The sequence below is a fragment of the Pungitius pungitius genome, chromosome 2 (assembly GCF_949316345.1).
Source record: "Pungitius pungitius chromosome 2, fPunPun2.1, whole genome shotgun sequence".
Taxonomy (NCBI): Eukaryota; Metazoa; Chordata; class Actinopteri; order Perciformes; family Gasterosteidae; genus Pungitius; species Pungitius pungitius.
In genome coordinates, this window is record NC_084901.1 from 28509025 (window position 1) to 28526727 (window position 17703).

Consider the following 17703-nt stretch of genomic DNA (forward strand, 5'->3'; position numbering starts at 1 on the left):
CTCTCCGAGAGGGAGGAACAAGCAGCTTGGCAAATGCAGAGCAGAGTGTGCTGGTTGGGATGTACGGTTTGACCATGTCCTGGATGTAGACTGGACCCGATCCATTCACAGCATGGTACGTGAGCACCAATGTTTTGAAATAGATGCGGGCAGCCAGCGGTAGCCAGTGAAGAGAGGGGAGGAGTGGGGTAGTGTGGGAGAATTTCCGAAGGTTAAAGATCAGTTGAGCTGCTGCTTTCTGAATGAGCTGCAAAGGTTAAATGACGGAGAGTCACAACAGTCAAAACGGTCCAGAAGGATGAGAACAGAGGAGAGAGAGGCGGCTCTAGCAGTGTGGAATTGCCTGCATTAAAGCCTGACTGGTGGGGGTCAAGGGGGTTGTTATGGTGGAGAAAAGAGGAGAGTTGGTTGTTCATAACAAACAAAACCGTTTTAAAATCAGTTGTTTAATTGAGCGATTTATGGCTATTTAAAAAGTACAGCCTCAGGTATCAGCTAAAAACAGAACAAAACAAGAGTCACACATGCACAGCACCACACAGAAAATGAAGACAGAAATCACTATCAAACAATTCACCTCACGCGACTCTCCGTTCACTCAGCACTCCTCCCACTTAGACACACTTTATTTACTTAAAACACTGAAAGTACTACTGCATTCTACTTTTCATGAAAAAACACACATATATGCTCAGCATAGGCTGATAAAACCACGTACCCCTCAAAACCAGGTAAAAGCAGCCCCTGCAGGCTAGAGCATATTTTGACAAGGAGGGGTTCTAGGGAGAGTGCATAAAGCATCCTGGAAAGAGCACAGCCCTGCCGGATCCCTCTACACACTCTAAAAGGTGCACACAGACTGCCGTTTATCTTCAGCACACTCTCAACGTCCCTGTACAACACTGTGATCTTAGCTATGACACCAGCTTTGAACCTGAATTTCCCCATGACTTTCCAAAGGAAGTTGTGCTCAACGCGGTCAAAACCCTTTTCCTGGTCTAGAGAAATCAAGCCTGTATTAATACCCAACAGGCTGGAGACGTCCAAAACATCTCAAATGAGATAGACATTGAGAGCTATTACAGCTCTGCGGCAGGACATCGGCATGGAACCAGAGGCCAGACTTTCATTTAAAACATCTAAGATGTCATCCTCGAAGATGTTCCAGAAGGCTTTGTAATACTCTGCAGGGAGGCCATCAATCCCGGGTTCCTCCTCCCTGTACTCGCTAGTATACAAGGAGAAGAAGAAGCTCACAGCTCGCCTTCTAATCTGGCAAGGTTCCACTACCGGCTGCCGCGTGTCACCTAACAGTGAAGGAATCACCCTTCCCTGCCCACTCTTTCTCTTTAGGCTGAAGAAGAAGCTAGAGGGAGTGTCCATCTCTGTAATGGTCTGAAATCGGGACCTGACCAGTGCACCATCAAATTTAATGTCGAACAGTTCGGTCAGAGCCATTTTTCCCCTTGAGGACTTCAATATGTCTTCGATCTCCTGCGGACTCGCTTAAACGTTCTAGTTCCACAATATCAGTCTCCAGGTCCTTCATAGATCTAGCAATGTCTCTGCTGACTTTCAAAAAAACGCTAAAATAAATGAAAAATAATTTTTTTAAAAGGACCTCTCTGAAATTCTTTTTTTTCTGTTTAAAAACATAGAAACGATCCAGCCTGGCTGAGGAGAGTCTACCTTGTCCAAGGTGGGACCACGTGTACTGCCGGCAGTTGGCATGCATCCTTCTCCACACATACACCAGGCCTTGTTGGTGCTGTCGCTTTGCGTCTTTTGTAAAAAGAGAACATCAAGATCTTTCATTTTTTTAAATTCATAAATAGATGATTTCTTCTTGGCATCTCTGGCTCCATTCACGTTTAGACTTCCTATTTTAAAAGTATCCATAATGAATAAAAAACAAGAAATCAATTAAAACACACATAGGAGCTTTTTTCATAACCAATTAATTGCTTGTTTTGCTTTTAGCACAGGTTTTTTCTAAAACCCTCTTGATCTGTGAAGCCAGACTCCTCCCTCTGGCTTATGAGGGAGTCTGGCTGAGTTATAAAAACACCAGGTCTGGGAAAAACTCCTCCATTTTTGACTTTTTGTAAAAAATATTTATATGTGCTGAGGACGAGCTTTTCCCTTTGGCTTTTGGTTAGACTGTGGATATCGCTGCTATCTGACACATAGCCGTCACTCTCACTGCCGTCAGATTGTCAATATACCCCACCTGTCTCCTTTTCCTCCTAAACCTTGCTGGATTTTGCCTCTTTTTTTCATTGGTTGTAGGTTTTGGTTTCCTTGCTACCTTTTCAACCTGCTCCACCCCCCCCCTCCCCATTCAGTACTTCCACCCAACTGTACCTCTATCGCACCGGACTCGTGTCCCACGCTACCCCCCTCCTCACCCCTTTTCTTTCCTTCCCCTCCATCCTCACCCTCGACCACCTTACCCAAAGCTTATCTCTCACCTGCCAAAACACACTCATTCACACCGTACATATCTCCCATACTTACCCTGTGTGGGTCAGACACAGCAGCGTGCTGAGGAACCACAGATCCCACAGCCTGCGGTGCCAGAACTGGTCGCTCGGACACCCCAGCCAGGCAGAGTCGGGTCCCCCCGCCTCGGGCAGGCACCCACGGTATGCCCCATCTCGCCGCCTGCAACTGAAACATTTCATCGCCGACAAGTTTGCAAAAATCCCATACTCATAATGATCTATCTTAACGTGGAAGCGGAGGTTGAGCTCAACATTCCGATTGTTAAGTATCATATACAGGTGTTTGCAGCCAGCCCAAAGTCCTCCATGCTGCACGGAAAGCCAACGCTGATTTTGATGCCATGCTTTCTCATGAAGGTGGACCGATATTCCCCATTTACCATGGCGTCCTAGGACGCCGACCGGTGAGACACCGGAAGGAGAAAACCACCAAACATACAAACCCCGAAAACTTCCAAAAAAGATTAAACCCAGCTACCTAACCACATTAAAGTAATACACTAGGATAAAGAACAAAAAAGTTTGAAAAAACAACTCTCTCAATGACTCACTCACACACATTCACTCACTCCTAGCATGCACCAAGAGAGAGAGAGAGTTGTATGTGATCAATAAGTAAGTCAAACTCAGACTTCACACCTCAGGACTTGTGACACCGATATGCACTTATGTTTGTGGCAGTGCAGGTGCGGAGGGCAAAGCCTGAGGTGCCTGTATGTGACACCTGTGTGTGACGTTAGCAGCTGTTCGCTAACCTCCCCCCTCCCTTGGAAGAAGTTATCTATTCTGACTGTAACAAAAGGCCCGGCAGAGGTTGAAGGTGCTCTAAATTCTAATCTCTCAATGGTTCGTTGATAGCTCTGTCGGCGGTTTTCAGAACCCATTCTGCTCACATCTCGATCAATCGGGTAAACCAACACAGGCCGAGATTCCTCCCCCATCTCTCTTTCACACAAACTCAATGCTTCTGCACGTTCCCCCTCTCCTTTCTCATGATACGGTCCAAAGGACATATCTATATCAACCAAGAGATACATTGAATGTGCTGCAGTAATGCACAGGAAGCTCCACCAAGAAGAGATTCAACTGTAACCATGGCTTCATATGTCACCTAGTCATCTATTTTTACAGCACTTTAGAGTGCTGTACCTACTGTAAAAAAAAGATGACTGACAGATTTCCATTCATAAGGTTAGGCAAGATTTTCGCACATTTTAAAAATCCACACCGAAAGCGGACAAAATAAGTCTGCAACATTTTCTAGAGACAATATTTGTAATTTTTCATTCATACAAGTCCTTTTTGTTTTATGGTAGAGGGGTGTTAACTATGCAAGACATTCTTATAGAAAGAATTATAAGCACAAAATATACCGTATTATATAGTGGGAACCTATTAATATAGTGGGGGCCTATTAATTCCTAGAATAAGCATGTAATCCGGACATAGATTACATTACATGTCATTTTGCTGAAGCTTTTATCCAAAGTGACTTACATTGCATTATAACACATGCGTTACATTTTTTCATGGGAAGCAATCTGGAGTTAGGTGTCTTGCTCAGGGACACTTCGACATGGCACATGGGGCAGCCGGGGTTTTACCCACCAACCTTGCGAGTCCTAGCGCATCACACTACTCCATGCACCACCATCGCCAACTGAAGATGATAGATAAGGAAGACTGCATCTTTTATGATGCTTTTGAATGGTAATCACAGCTACAAACACTTTTTAGATGTGGTCCACACAAAATGAACATACGTAGCTTTTAAAGTTAAGTCTCCGAAGGATTTTGTTTGAGATTGACAGAACATTCAGATTGTCCCAGCAGTCCAAAAAATTTAAGACTGGCTCTCCCTGCTAGCTTGTCAAAAATGCATGATTGGTCTGTGGCCCTCACCCCAGTGAAGAAGAAGGCATGACATTTTAAGTATGGAAATCTCCCTACATGTCTGAAATGGATGCTAGAGGGTCACCTACAGCGTCAGAGTTTTGACATAGTATGTATACTGTGGAGTTCTAAATCTAAATAGTTTTACAATCTACTCAAGTACATGCTGAGAGAATTAAACCCTGTTGCATTAGACAAGTGCAGCACGTAGTATAAGAATCAGAGAAATAGGTTGTAGTGAGATTTGAGTCATCACATTTATTTATTTTCAGAAATTAGATTATATGGGAATTTGAAAATCCTCTAAATCCAACAACAAAGTCTCGAGGCAATTTTATTGTTCATTATATCATTGTCTCCAGACACTTGTGTTAATTATATACAAGTTATTCCACAACAGCATGAATTCAATTGAGCAAATAGGGTGCAAAAACGCACACATGCACAAAAGCTGTTAGCATTGCCTGTTGGGTAGGCCCTGCTGAATGACAATGGTTGGTCTTTCTCTCCTTGGAAAACATCCATTGTCACCTTTATGTCCCTGGTGGCATAATACAGGTATGGCTAAAGCACCAAAAAGTTCACAGTAGCCTAGGACATTTAGTGCGCGGTATCAACACACTGTACAAGCTTATATTTTAGACCAAAGGCACATGCAAGCAAACCCACTCACCTAATACAAGCAGAGGATCTACTCTAAATTCACATCCATGTGTAAGCGTTAAATGCCTTAGGAGCTTTACCTTGAAAAGCCAATATTCTTACTAATTTGCACGCAGGGAGCATTCCAGGGCATGTTTTGCTTTTCAAAAACATTTTTAATCTTTTCAAAAACTTCTTTCAATATAAATCCATGAACAATAATCCTCAAAAATGACTACTCTGAACTGTGTATTCAGCATCGTTAATCAAGCATTCAGATATAATTGGAGAAGCAATTTATTGTGGATTGTTTGGTTAAACCTCCATCAAAGACAGAAAAAAGAGTCCATGGTTTGAAGTTTTGTTGCATTAATAAACACGTATTCCTTTATCTGCTCAGTAATGGAACCTGTGACCTTGACTGTGTTTTTCCCTAGCTCCAACAAGTGTAATCCAAAAGGCTGAATAAGTCTGTCAGGGTCTATTAGATGGATTCACGTTCAATATTCACATCAATGGTCCAAAACATGATTTGTCCATCACTGAATACTAAACCCATGGCAGTGAAAATGGTAAACATTTTGGCTGCTAAATGTGGTGGAAATTTGTGGATTGAAGCCTTGTGAGAAATCAAAAGTATCTTGAACTCGCTTTGTGAATAGGTATTTATTATTTATTTATTACTAACGAGAATAAAGAAAAGTGATAAAGAAGACAGAAGTCAAATGACTGCATTTCAGCTGAAAGGGGAACGATTGTTCCTTCTCCCTCAGAGGAGCAGAAGGATCTGACCAAGAGGAAAGGGGGAACAGGAGTTTTATACACTTGGAAGAGGGGCCTGTATGGTTTCAGCACAACCCCCCAGGACAGAGGAATGTAAGTAAAAAATCCAGACGTCGTAATGCGACGCTTCTGAACCTCCCTTAATGGCACCCAGTCAATCACTATTTGAAAGACAGATAACAGAACAGGTTTACAGATCAGTCAAGGCATCTATGAGGATGCTCTTAGGAACTAGGCTTGGTCACAAGTAGTTCCTGAGACACTCTTTGCAGTCTTTGGTGACTTTGCAGGTCAACAAATTCTCCCCCAACACTGAACACCTCAATGTATGCATTGCCAATTTGATATTTGCATGCAATTAGCTTAAAACAGCGTGAGTTCAAATGCAACAGAAATCTTACCTCGGATGTAGAATCTTAGCAGGTGGGGAGATATGTTTGCTAATGTGTGCAATGAAATAGCTTAATTGAATACATTTGGACTTTGAGGGATGTTATTCATCCATAGTTAGTGTAATCTACAGTCAAAGTTACTTGACAAGTCCCTGTTTTGGAAAAACTGAGTATGGGCATGGAGGTGAGGCACGAGCCGATTCACTGCTGTGTCTAAAAGCGCTCCTATAACAAATCATATCACTACGGATAACTTATATCCCTGTCATTATAAGCAGAAAAACACTACTGACCAATAGTAGATGGTCTACTACTGCCTTGCTGAGTTTTAATGCATGACTTTGTCAATCCAAACTAGCCCCTACTCAAACACCAGCCCGGCCCATTGTTTAGCTTTCATCCTGGTTGTTTCCCCATAATTAGCATGTGCCCACGGCAATCCACTGTGTAGCAGAAGTGAACTTCTCTTACTGGAAACCCCTTTTTAATTACCAAACACTTGCCAGTGTAAAGTGGTATGTTAAGCTAACCTTGAGATGTAGCCAACATTAACACACATGTCAGTTTGGGGCAAGTTGTCTCACTGACTTTGGGGCAAGTCGTCACATGTGACAACTTGCCCCTGTACAAATAAACACATTGAACATTCTCAAAAAAATGTGATATTAGGCTAATTTATTTGTAATTGCTAGAATGTTTTGGAAGGCAGGAATTAAGGAAGGAAGGTAAGGCAGAAAAGAAGGAAATTATCAACGAACGACAGAGCATAGCAGTACACCACCTGACATAATGTTAAAGGCAAGTCAGGCAGGTAAAGTTGCAGAACAAATCAATCAGAAGTACAGCGAAGGATTTTGACATAAATTACCGTGCTCTGACTCGGTATTGTCAAAAGATTACCAGAGAAGAAATTGAAAGTCAGACAGCCATGGAGATATATTATATCGGAGTATATTATTAGGTCAGCTGACATTTATTTTGGTCTGTCGCCAAGCGAGGTCAGAAAGCTTGCCTACCAGTTTGCTGTGGCACACAAGCTAAACCAGAGAAAGTGGGGGCCAGACGTGGATTCAAACAAGTAGGGTCACTGACCTCTGCTGAAAGGGGAACCCTTGTCACACTGGCATGTGCCGTCTCAGCCACAGCCACTTTATTTTCCCCCGTGTCAACTTCCGCGACCATTTCCTGATCAACGGGCCACCTGGCAGCAAAGGAGGGGATAATTCTTTTGGATGGATGAAAGACACGCAATTTGTTGACTTCCTGAAACATTTCAGTACACATACAAAGTGCTCAAAGGAGAAGCCTTGTTTACAATCACGAGTCTCATCTGTCCATTGATGGACTCAATTATGCCAAAGAAAATAGTATAATCATGTTGTCATTCCCAACCCACTGCTCACATTGGCTCCAACCATTAGACAGGTCTGTCTACGGACCACTAAAGAGGCACATCAACAGCGCATGAGATGCCTGGCTGAGGAACAACCCCGGAAAGACAATTTGATTATTTTCATTTTGTCTTTATTTTACACATCAACGTGTTGACCTAATATACAATCTGTCAAACGGTAGATAAACGATACTGGTCTCGGGCCTAATGCAACTCTTCTGTGTTACACTGGTGGCAATCATGACCCACAATAAGCATCAATCCAGCAAATACTTTCAATATATGTAATATATATTTAGTTCCTGCAGAATGAGCATGAATTAAAGACTGTATGTAGACTGTAAACTGCTTCAAATTATGGACAAAATATGAACTGTTGAGATGATTGGTTCAGGAACGTTATCAGGAAAAACCCAAACGATACTCATCCATAGTGGATACACTATACCATACATGGTAGTAAAAACTCTGTGTATGCTTTGGAACTGCTAAACTGGTGGACCCGTTTTTAGTGGGTCGCGGGCCGTTGCATGGGAAAATTAAAATAAAAAAAAAAACTCATGTGATTTTATTTTGAAGGGACTTTTTCTAATGCAGCGGGGTGTCGACGTCGACACCGCTCGCACCTCGCAAACCCCCCCACCCCCCCGTTGACATATCGATTTGGGTCGCGGCTTGTCAATTAGGGGTGATGGTGGGTCCCGGAGCCAGACCAGTTGAGAACCACTGCATTAAATAATACATTTTCTCAGGTATATTTCATAAAGAGATTTCACACAAAATTTAGTTTGAAGTCATGGAAATCCAATTGTCAAAATGTGTATGAATACTGAGTAAAGCGTAGGCCAGACACCATCCATCAAAATCTCCCGATTGCCACATCTGTAACTACATACTATCTCATACTAATTTAATTCCCTGGACTCTGGATTTTAGTGGCTTTGCTGGAGGACACCATTAGCCTTATCCTTTTTCTGCCAATCAATGACCCCGTTACTCAAGAGACACTACATCAACACCTTTTTGGATTTGAGCCACTCACGAAATGTATTGTGGAAAAACACCCCAAATTAGCAAATTTGTACTTCTTCTAGACTTTGCTGCCTTTGTCTCTCTTTTGAAATATGATATAAAATGAGACTTTTTGGGGGTTTTGGGTGATTCCCCTGCTTGTTGTTGTCTGCCAAGTGCTCTGTGTTTTTTCCTCGGCACCCCTCAGGACACCTGCCATGTTCACGCTTTTGATTGGTGAACAGCTGCAGGCATCAAGCCGATGGTCAACTGGCCAACACACCTGTCATCTATTTTTATGTCTTAGCAACATATAAGCGCTGTAGGCCTGCAAGCCTTGGTTGTCAGTTCGTACAGTCATCTGAGCTGGTAGTTTGATGCAACAATTTGTGAAACGTGTTGTGAGTTACCTGTGTCTTATTCCTCTCTCTTCTACCTCCAATCCAGGCGGCCGGTCGGTCCACGGAGACCACATTGTGATCCGGTCTGCCCTCTTGTGTAGGACCTTTTAGATCCAGGCTGTCGAGATTGCCTGCTGCCTGGTTATATTTTATCCCTTTCACCTCTGTCTGTACTGGTTATATTTTATCCCTTTCACCTCTGTCTGTACATGTCGTACGATGATATCTATGTGGTAATTAATAATGAGTAGCCAACTCCCCCAGCCACCGAACTGTAGGCAGACCTGACACCCATTAGCGTCTAATTACTGAGCTACCATTAACATCTGTTCATTTCACAGCGTACAATATTTGTTCGGACGAGACCAATTGTCTCTAATACTGGTTAATACATTTACGTCATCATAAAGCTGTCACTTGTGAAACATGTGTTGTGACCTTGAGAGTGAATCAATTTTCAGTGTCATTAATGGAAACAAAAAAGGGGGAGGGAATACATTTCAGTTCTGTCCCGAAGAACTTTTCTTTCTTCCAAATATCTTAGAATTGTGTTTTAGAACAACATGCACCACTGACCTGACACAATAAGAGAATTTCCAGCAGAGTAACTTTCCCACCTCAACAAAACACACACACTGGCAAACACACTGACTGCTATTGTGGCCATTTGGGTTAGTATAAATTGAGTTTCATTATGAGACTCTGGAAAAGAAAAAATGCCGTTTTCTATGTTAAATATATTTTACACTTGCTCTCGATTTGCTTCTATGGTTCAAAGTTTATAAATTCAGTCTTTCTAGTGTAACAGAAAACAGTGATTAGATTCAGATACAGAGCTCTTGTACTTTATCCAGTCTAGTGATTCAGCAAATGTAACACTACTGCAATAACGTCCCATTTTCGGTTTTGGAAGTTGGTCAATATTTGATCCTGAATCATTTTGCAATGATTATTCTTAGTACTGCAAATATTTTTTAAGCTTGACATTGTGAAAGAGTGGAGTATAAATACAATGTCCTATCCAAAAGTTGAATGGAGTTGAGTAACATTGATAGGGCAGACACTTCAATGGATTGAATGTGATAGACGGTGAAACTTTCCTGGCATTTTTAACGCATTTAAAGTATCTGAAAGAACAAATTGTTTAAAAAATATATTTTATAGATTTTGAGGACTATGCTACCCAGACATCCTTTTGGAAGCAAACATTAAAAAAAAAGTTTGCGGCCTTAGCTACTCCCTGAACCAATAACAATGCTGTCATTTTTCAGACACAAATACCTACTGTGACGTCGCTGAAAGGGGCGATGCAAATAATTTCAAGTTTGCATGTCTATTAATGACTCAGTGCTTTGTGTCTTTTTCTCCTGAGATGCCACTGATGTGCCTTTTGGCTTTTGCATTACTTTTACATCAGGACTTTGGTGTTCTCCAAGGTGCTGATAGTGCTGCTGGTATCAACTATGGAGCTATCCAGAAAGGAATCTCCCTTCCCCTGGCAACGGTTGCACTTCTGCCAGCCAGCCAATTCCTTTGCATGTTAAATAACCAAAAAATACACTTTCCGTTGAAGACTTCTGCAGCTTGAATTTCCGTTTATGTCTAGTTCCAGAGAAAAATGAATTTTACTTCTGTGCTTTAGATTGATGGTCTCAAGCTGCTATGTCAGAAAGCAATGTTGGCTACGGTGTGTTTTGATTTACTGAGAGAATAAAACTCTTAAGGTTCCTGCAGTCTTTTCATCCTCACTCAATGTTTACTGTTCTGTTTGGACACTCCTTCGGGATTGTCAAAACTTGTGATTGTTGCAGAAGCAGATTTTCTCTCATTCAAAATGTGTTTTTATCATAAATCCATTTAAAGTGTTGCTCAATAATGAAGCGGTCTAACTGATTACATTCAAATAACCACAATAGCATAAGCTCAGACTTTGTTCAAAATATATAATACTAGTACAAACTGAGCAATAAAATCAGTTTACATTTTTATTATTTTACAATTCATGCTTTGGGAGATTAATGGTTACCCTTCACTCAATGCAGTCATCCAAATACATGGTATCCATGGTGACAGGAACAGATGTTTACAGTTAAAAGGACTCACGTGTAATCTCTACCTGTAGATATCTTGGAAAGCACATAATGTGTATTTGTTTTAGCTAAATGATTCATTAGCACCGTGACAATCTGGACAACTGTGTGATAGCGGGGGATTTGACATGCAGTAGTAAACCAGAGTCTTGTGGTCAAGTAAATACTAACTCAAACACAAGTGCTCCCAATGATTGGAGAACACTGTGATGCACAAAGGGGCTGACCATTGGCTTGACTCTCTCTCTCATACACACACACACACAGTGGACACATCCACTCAGAAGCATTTCGCGGTGAGCTGGAGCCAGAGGCCACATGCGCCTGGATTGGTGACTGATGAGTTTTTGTGTGGCTTAGACAGAAGTGAAATGTCCTCTAAACCTGCGCCAATGGTATGTGACTTTTAAATGTGTGTGTGTCTGTGTGTGACAGTCACAGACCCTTCAGTGTGTGAATGTACAACGAGAGAGAAAGGGAGCATGTATTCGTACTCAGAGATGGGCAGTATTTCTATTTTATAAATTGTATTTAAAATACGTATTTTAATTACTTGGGGGTTTTGTCATTTGTATTTAATTCAACCTTTACAAATCTAATGTAATCCTCTCAATGTGAATGTCATAATCAATTACTGGCAGATAATACAGTTTAAAGTTAGCAAGGCTATGACAGTAAATGTCCATTTATTAAACATCCAATTTATTTTATTTAAAAGGCATATAATGAAAGTATTCTTGGTTGTATTATTTCATACATTCTACAGGTGGACAACATGTCTCAGCAAGATGATGTTCAAGAAGGACCATCAACAAGCACAGTTGGAACCATGAATAAAAACAGCCTGCGTCTCTAATATTGAATGGGATTTAGGCTCTGTACCTGTGTACACCTGAAAATTGAATAAGGTATGCAACCTTTTCCATCTACAATGTAGTTGTTTTGGGACGTTACTTAATTCCTGTAGTGTCATAACCAATCCTAACATTATTATCCCAAGCAATTAATCTATTCCACACCTTGTCGGCAGCGGAAAATAAATGGGGAAACAGCTGTTACGCAGGTCTGTGTGCCTGCAATATATGTGTTATAATTATTATTGTAATACCCAGAAAAACACTCAGACAAGCATCTTTCCTTCATCAGGAGTCAGGGCAATAATAATGTGAGACAATAGAACAACATAATCAAAAGCAATGTAAACACAAACCTTACATACAAATTAAAGGTTATAATTGCTCAAATTACTTTTATCTGGATAGTGGTGTCCAATATATGCAAGTGCCTTTAAGACAAGCCGTCACAAATTGTGACAGCTCAAAGAGACTGTAAAGAATAACTTTTTGTTTTATTCTTTTAACTACTTTACCTCCTTTCTTTGTTCAGTTTCCCACCCTTTTTCCCCCCACAACTGACTTCATTTTACCATCACCCCTCCTGTATTTAAGCCCCAATCATCCAATCATCCATGTCAGGTTTTCCATTGTTTTACCCTATGTTCCGAGTGTTTGTTTTTTGGTCTTACTGTTTTTTTATTGCCAGGCCTTTTTCTTTCTCCCCTGTGAGAGTATTAAGTCCGCTTGCGCCTGTGCTGCTTTTAGCTTTTTGGTTCGTTCTGTAAAGTTGACCTTTTGCTAGTAAAGAACCTGAACCTGGAAAGAAGTATTTTGTTGTTTCTCGGTGACTGAGTCTCAGTTCTGATCCCTTAAACAAAGACTGCAAGCAAGAATATGGAAGCTGAAGATGATTCTGAGACTGAAAACATTAGTAAACATGGAATATGTTTTGTGATCCTCAATAAAAGACAATTCAACGTGACAGAAATGAAACAACAGATATCAAACTATTGTTAATGTGTAGTTATCCTCTTCTCTCTCTCATGTTTAAAATGGCCCACTTGTAAACCAAACTTCAGTAAGCAGGGAAAAAGGAGGATAATAAAGCCATAATCCTACATGTCATTAGTGTAAATTTTATTTAATCCTCATGCAAAACATTTTTAGCAGTGTACTTCCGACTTATTCTTCCATAGTACTTTTTCGGGTGAAAACTAGATTGAGATTTTTATTTTTTTGCATTCCGAGGCTAAAAAGCTTTATTCTGTATCCAGAGAAAGGATTTTGTCTCATCAATGTGAAAGTCTCAAATATCAACCTTTAGTTTTTTTTTACACATTAAGCCGCACATTGCTTCACTACAGTTGTTATTTTACTGGTTGCCATGGAGCAGGAGCATTGACCTGACAAGGGGAATGATGGACTGGACTTAAAACACATTTACCGTTTACGGGGGACATTTTTACAGGGAGAGGTGCCAATGAAGAAGTGTTTGCTCTCTTTTACGTGCACACAATGAGCATTGTAAATGCACATGCTTCACACATGTAACGTACATGCAAACACACATGCACCTCCTAACACGGACAAATGAACAGTAGTAGCAAGGTCGTGTCAATGGAGGAATGGACGCAGACCAATCTTCAAACAACAGTAATTACAGTAATAGGACTTTAATAGTAGAAAAAAAAACTCAAACGCCACTCCACCCCAAAAAGGGGAAGGAGGGAAAAACAAAGACCTTACAAAAGAAACAACATGAACATGAATTCCGTACGTGGCATGATAAAGACGAGGCGAGACTTGCAGACAATAGAAGACAATGACGCAACAAGAGACTCACAAGGCTTGAATACACAATGGAGGTGCAGGTGATTGGACACAGCTGTAAACAATCAGGCACAGCAGACAATCACAGGGGAAGACAGGACAAGGCAGGAAGTGAAGTTACCCAGGAACACTAGAGACATGAAACTACAAAATAAAACAAGACAAGAACCCAAACCGTGACAACTTCCACCTGATAGCAACAGGATGTTGCTGTTTGATTTGCCAATTTTTTTTCTTTAAACGCTGCTCCAGATTTGGATAAGAGAACCACTTTGTCTCCTCTGTTTTGGGTTGCAGTAGAAATGAAATACGTTTAATTACTGCATTTACACTTAGTGTTTTGATGTGGTTACTTTTTATATTTCCACATAGCGATGCGTACCAAATAAATAAAAGAATAAAAGAAATTCCATATTGGTTTCATCCGCTGTTGAGAGACATTATCACAGATTATTTCACTGAGTAGAGTAAGACAAGCAGTGGAAATGTTTTTTCCCTTAAACACTAGAAAACATCAGTACACTGAATCCTGCAATCCCCTAAGAGCAAAGGTTTGAAAATGGTTTGCATGCGGCACCTCCAGTGCTTTACTATCAGCCTTTACCACTTCTGGAGTTTAACAGAAGGCTAACCTTCTGTTATCTATCTCCACAACATCAGTAAACATTGCTTATTCAAAGATGGTTCCCTTGAGAAAGATGTGTCGCTCTGAAGAGCAAAAGAATGAACACATTAATGACAAACAGTGGAGGAGGGAGTGGTGCGTCATGCCGCAGGGGACATCTTGAATGCCAGCAGACAGATATATCCCTGAAGGAGAAACTATTCTTAAAGATTGGGGACAAACCAGACTCTAAAACTTTAAAGGAATAATAAAACACTATATTAGTGCTGTGAATGGGATTATGTGCACACAATCGCTGAAGAGCAGAAATGCAATTCAATGTAAAGCAGTCGACCATGTATAAGATTGCCAACAATAACTGCAAGACTAGAAGTAATCAGAGTATAAAAAAGGTCAAGTCTGTGGCAGAAAAGGACTTCCATCTCATAGGCCCTTCCCTCACTGAAGTAGTCCAGTGAAGGTGGCTTGCTGTAATGACATGCTGCCCAATAACATACAGCTGTAATAACATGCAGCCCTAAACATGTGACGGTTCCAATCCCTGAAGGCTGCAAGGGCCCTTTCCTAAAGTCTAGAGGAATAACAATTGGAGTCAAAGAACCAGAACTGAATTGGCCAGTGGGGGAGCCTGGAACATATATCAGCTTCTACAGAATACATTTAAAAGGAACAAATAAACCTTTACGAAACCTTTTTAAAACTGTCCTTAGTTCATGAGGAAGATTGTATAGGGTAAATAACTAGGGCTGTCAAAGTTAATGCATTAATCTATGAGATTATTGTGTGTGACGACCCTCTCTGCCACTGGCTGGTGTCCCGGCAGGTGAGCGTGGCAGCGGGTCATCAGGAGAGTGCAAACACCTGAAGGTAATCAGCAGCACTGGAGACACATGGGCTTTGTGTGCCAGTGAACTCTGTTAAAAAGCCCTCTAGTTTCAGGCGGTGTCTCTCTCACTCTCTGCCCTGAAACACCGAGTTGGCTGTTGTTAAGTATTGATTGGCCTGACATTATACAAAATTACACACACACCTTCCACGCATGCACTCACTTCCACCACTGAAACAATTGACTCCACATGCCACCGTAATACTGCCTAAGTCAAATTAAAAACCCTTTCTCACTAGTCACTTGTGGTATCCCCTCTTTGTTGTCATGGCCGTGCAGCCAGGTTTGTGACAAGTGACAGTTACCGCAGCCTTACTTACTTACCTGTGTGTTGAGCCCTGACACAAACCGCCCTGTTCTTTAGTCGGATAGATCGGCGAGACTGAGATAGTTAATGCCTAAAAGACGGCGGTGTGGAAAACGTTCTCGCTAAATGTCATGAGCTTGTTGGAACATTTCAAACACAGCCGTCAAATAATGGAGAGTTCAGAGCACACCAAACTGCACAAAGGCACCAAGAAGCGTCGCTAGTTCAACATGTTCCACCAGGTGGAATCTGCCTTGTGTAGTTTTGTGTGTAGTAACAACGCTTTCTAAAGTGAATCTTAGCCATTCACTTAGCGATTTAAACCAATAGTGTTTAACCTGCGACAAGCAGGCTGATGTCTACTGTGTGTTCAATTCCTGTAAGAAGAGGAATTGAATTGTAGCCACTTCTTAAAAGTGCGGCGTTAACCTTGGATAGAGCTTTCTCAAGACAGTTTTTTATCATTTCTGGGAAGAAAATAATTGCAGGTAGTTTATCTGGAAAGAGTTATGGCTGCACTGATAAACAATGTACGGCTACAGTGTAGCACATACTGACTTTGTTGTGTTTGGCCTTGAAAGATATTGATTTTCATGCTTACTTCAGAAGTGGCTCCTAAGCCATGGCTTTGTCTTTGTAATATTGCTATTCTCATGTCCTTTCTGGGCCCTGAAAGTTTTAAATGTGCTTAGAGCAATATGAAAAGGTCATTGAAATAAAAAATGCACAGTAAAATATCAATTTGATTTTGAAATCAAGAAATAAAGTGTGTGCTAAATACAATTTGTATTCTGCTGACAGGAAAGACGGAAACCAAAAGAAAAATATTATCCTGTGGAAAGTAAGGATGTATATTGATTTTTTTTCTATCAACGTATTTTTTAGCTTATGCAGAAATTTGTTTTTTGTGTTGGTAATAGTCTTGTTAAAAAGTGTGAAAATACCTATTTGGACCTGTAATGGAGCTAAAGTGCATGAAAGCGTTTGACATGGTTTGAGAAGAAAACTTAGAGGGGTTGCCTCAAACTGTACCAAATATGCCGTTACAGTAAAATGGCTATAGATAACATGAAAATGCATTGGAATTATTTGCTGAAAATACATGGATAAGAAAAGCTTAAATGAAATCCAAAGAATATTTGAAAATACATACATAAAACCCCTAAAAAATACAGAAATGGCAGAAACTGAAAGTTAATAAGTTATAGAATAAGAATAGTGTTAGTACTAGTATTATTAGCTGTAGTACTATTACTCTTAGTAGTATTTGTAGTAAAAACTTAACTTACTAACCCATAGCCTATATTTTATTATATTTTTGCACTACGTTGTCTGTTGTCCATTATTGTACTGTCTGCCGTCATGCACCAACCGCCAAGTCAAATTCCATGTATGTCTGACATATTATGGAAATAATATAACGATTCCTGATTAGTAATAGATGTCATGTTAATAGCACTAGAACTATAGACTAGTGATGATAGTACTTTTACCAATGAAACTACTATTACTATCAGTAGTAATATTTTGCAGTGTCACTACTACTGGTCTTTTTAGTATTAATTGCAATTGTAGTAGTATTAGTAATGGTAGTAGCAGTACTAGTAATATTTGTAGTAGTTCTAGTATTTGAAAGAGCAATACATATTTCAACAAAACAGCTTCATTCTGAGCGTTGTGGATAAGTTAATAATCATTGAGGCTTTTATTTTGAAAGGATGGAATTGGGTGTTGGGGGTTGGGAGATAGAATGTTTTTAGTGGCCTCATCAACATTCCAATAAGAATTCCCTCCATGGGGGGGCGGTGTTAAGTGATGGGATTGGGGGGAGAAAGAGAGAGAGGGTAAGGAAGGGATAGATGTCTGTTGACTCCTAATCAGGTGTTATGGTTCAGCTTTGCGAGACAAACAGACAGAGTGTCCACGACAACGGAGCACCTAGGGAGGGGGGTTGGAGAGAAGGAAAGGAAGGTTCTGAAATGTCCTCAGTAAGACCTGAATACCTTCAGGTCCATTCAGACTGCACTAATCAGCAAATACGGATCAGCTGTGAGTCACAGACAGAGCCGGGTGCGCATTCTCGACAACGGAGCTCATGCGATCACTAATG